The 3,584-nt window shown below is 43.7% G+C and overlaps 1 pseudogene; it reads right to left on the bottom strand.

Annotated features, from left to right (window-relative positions):
- Positions 1–503: 503 nt before the first annotated feature.
- LOC114623264 lies at positions 504–1,241 on the bottom strand (annotated as a pseudogene).
- Between the last annotated feature and the right edge of the window lie 2,343 nt (positions 1,242–3,584).

A 3,584-nucleotide genomic window follows, 5' to 3' on the forward strand; every position in this document is an offset into this window, starting at 1 on the left:
ACAGAAAGGTCTTCCCCAAGGGTTGTTAGTGAGGACCAAGTCCTGGCCTCACTAGTTAGAGGGTTTTGGTCACACCCTTAATCTTTGTTCTGGATGTAGGCTCCTCAGAGCTACTCTCTCAATTCTGCATGGAGTCAGCAAGCCTGCCTGCTTGGATTCCCTGGTTTTGGAAGAGGGGGGGTAATTAAAAATGTCTCACTCTACTCTGATCCTCTAGGGAAAACAAATTTGTGCTTTCTGAAAACATGTGGGAACCAGGTATGTTAGTCAGAAAAATACAGTTCTCCACTCTGACTGAAAATTTTATAGATATTGTGAGGGAAGGAAGATAGCAAAAGGCAAGAATTTGGGTGCCCAGGTAAGCAAAGTGCCCAGGTCTAGAAAAGCAGGGAGTAAGTTGAGCAAGTACAAGCTGTGGCATATGGGTTGTAGGAAAAGTCAAGGTTCAGTTTTGGAGCAATGGTTTTTACAGCTCTACCTCTTCTTGATAGCCAGTTATGCTCTTATATCTCCTCCATACCATGCGTAAATAGGACAATCCTTGCATCCTGCACCATGTTGTCACCCATGTGCTGGTCAGGAGTGAAGATCGTCCCTCCCCAGCAGGTCACTCTTGCTGGTTGTGGAGAATTCACCCACTCAAGGATTTTATTGCAGTCGATTGTCTTCTCCTTGTTCTGAAGGTCAGGGTTGACACTGTGGATGTCTCGAACATACAACTTCAGTAGCTGAATGTCTCGTTCCTGTTCTGCCAGCTGGTGCAAGTATTCAGCAGACATCTTCTCCAGCTCTGAGATATGTGTCTGCTGCTACTGGACCACTGAGAGCAGGTGATTAATGCAACTGTGGTTTGGCAGTTCATCTTTGGGCATCTCCAGGCCACAACCCTGCTCACAGGTCACAGGCTGCTTCAGGTTGTGCTCACAGTCATTGAGGTGGGACCTGAGATTGTCAAGTCTGACAAGAGCACTGCAGCCAGACACAGCATTGTCATAGGCAATCTGTAGCTTTGACAACATTTTTCTCATGAACCAAGGTACTGGGCTCAGGTGGGCACCCATGACAATGCTATGGTCTACTGGGCATGCCTGCTGCTGAGAAAGCCATTGGATGATGCAGACATTGCAGAAGGCATGCTCACAATGAGGCGCCTGTACTGGCTCTTCCAAGATTCCACTACAAACAGGGCAAATAAGGTCCTCATCAATGTCCCCTTGGAAATGGGTTACATCATACCCCATGTCTCACTACTGAAACCCAAGTCCTTCTAAGTGATGGGAGTAGGTTCCCTGTGCACAAGGATCTAACACCCTGATGCCTCCACTCAGTGCCACTCAGGAGTATCTCAACTTGTTGGCTATTCTCTAACTGAGTCTTTCTTTCTAGTGACAAGTTTCATGGCCCAAGGCTGAGTGTGATGTCACAATCAGGAGTTCTTGCCCAGAATGAGACTTGGCGTCTTTGGACGTAGGTCCTGGCTACAGCTGAAGTCACAGCTGCGGCAGCTCAGCCTGGGTGGCTGATCTCAGCCTGTAGGGGAAAGGGAAAATGAAGGGGAAGGTGCAGGGGAAGGGGAAAATGAAAAGGGGAAAAGAGGATAAGAAGGGGAAAGGGGGAAAAGAAGGGCAAAGGAGGGAAGGGGGAAAAGGAGAAAAAACGGGAGAAAGAGAGTACAAAGGGGGACAAAATGGGGAAGAGGTAGAAGGGGGGAAAGGGGGTGAAAGGGGTAAATGAGGAAAATGGCGAAAAGGGAAAAGGGGGAAGGGAGAAATGGGGAAAAGGGAGAAAAGTTTGGAAAGGGGGAAAGGAGGAAAATGTGGAAACGGGAAAAAGAGGGAAAGGGGGAAAGTGGTGAAAAAGAACAAGAGAAGGGGAAAGAAAGGAAAAAGGGAATAAAGAAAGATGGGAGAAGGGGATAAACACGGAAAAGTTTTGAAATGGAAAGAAGGGGAGAAAGGAAAGAAGGAAGGGGAAAAGAGAGAAGAAGGAAGAGGGAAGAGGAGTAAGGAAGGGGAAGAGAGGAAGAGGGAAGGGAAAATAGAGAAAGGGGAAGGGGAAAGAGAGGATATGGGAAGAGATGAAGAGGGAACAGGGAAGAGAGGAAAAGGGAAGGGTCAAGAAGAATGAAGAAGGGGGAATCAGAAGGGGAAAAAGAAGTGGAAAGGGGAAGAAGAAGGAGGAAGCAGAAGAAAAATGGTGAAGAAGAAGGGGAAAGAAGAAGAGGAAAGGATAAGAAGCAGGAAGAAGAATGGTGGAAGAAGTAAGAAGGGAGAAGAAGAAGAAGGAGGAAGGGGGAAGGGGAAGCAGAAGTGGAAGGGGAGGATCACAGCAAAGCTCTTAACCACTGAATCATTTCTCCAGTGCCAAATTCCATTCTTGGGAACCATTGTTTCAGTAGTGTGACAGCCAAGGAGAACGGCATATGTTTTTCCATATCTTTCTTGATGCCAGTTACAAACCTAATGTGCCCCAGGTAAGAGAAGGGCAGGAGTAAGTTCAAGGAGAGTTTTAAGGGGCATTTTGAAGACATTTTTCTTTGAGAGACAGGCTATAAGGAATCTGTGGATCACTACATTGGACAAGATTTGCCTCTGGATTCATCAAGAAGCATTGCAACTGCTCTGTTGACAGTAGACTGTTGGTATAAGAATGCAAACAGGGAGACTTGTATCTTGTTCACATGGAAGAACAAAGTAACAAAAATCTCAAGAGAAGACCCATGAAATATGGTACATATGTGTCTTCCCTTGAGCCTATAAGGCATTATATGAATCCTTCATCCATTGGAGGACTATTTTCACCAGTCTAAATTTCTGTGAATAAATAGTTATAGTTCATTGATATCAATGACAAGAGTTAAGTAGAAAGCAAAGCTATGAATATATGTTATGTAAAAGCATCTTATCATGCCATCATGATCATTTCACATTAAAACTGATCATTGTGGGATGTTATATGAAAATAAAATCTATATATGTTCTCTATTTCCAGTTACTATCTTAGAGCTTCTAAAACATGTGTTAGTTCTTGACTGATAGGAGTATTGGGTATATAGTTTTTCTTTCACTTCTGTTTTTGCTTCTGATTGTAAAAAGACTTATTGATGGCTGGACAGATGGCTCAGAGGTTGAGAACATAGGCTGCTTTTACAGGGTTCATGAGTTAAATTCCTAGCAAGCACATGGTGGTTCACAGCCACCTTGAGTGAGGTCTGGTGCCCCCTTCTGATGTGCAGGTACACAAGCAGGCAAAACATTGTATACATAATAAATAAATCTTTTGATAGGATATTTTATTTTTTTACATTTCAGATGCCATCCCCTCTCCCATTTCCCCTACTATAAACATCCTATCCCACCCCTCCTCCTCCTTTTTGCTTTTATACCATTTTAATTACATGCAAGTCTTAAGGTCAGATCTAGGTTGAGGAACTAGCAATACAATAGATGCAAATAGTTAAGGAAGAAGCAAGACAGTAAACACAAATAGTCAAAGAACAAAAAAGGCAATAATCAAAGTCGCATGATCACTCCCCTGATTTCTATTTCTATTTCTATTTCTATTTCTATTTCTATTTCTATTTC

This window comes from Grammomys surdaster, unplaced genomic scaffold (genome assembly GCF_004785775.1).
Source record: "Grammomys surdaster isolate TR1022 unplaced genomic scaffold, NIH_TR_1.0 195, whole genome shotgun sequence".
Lineage (NCBI taxonomy): Eukaryota > Metazoa > Chordata > Mammalia > Rodentia > Muridae > Grammomys > Grammomys surdaster.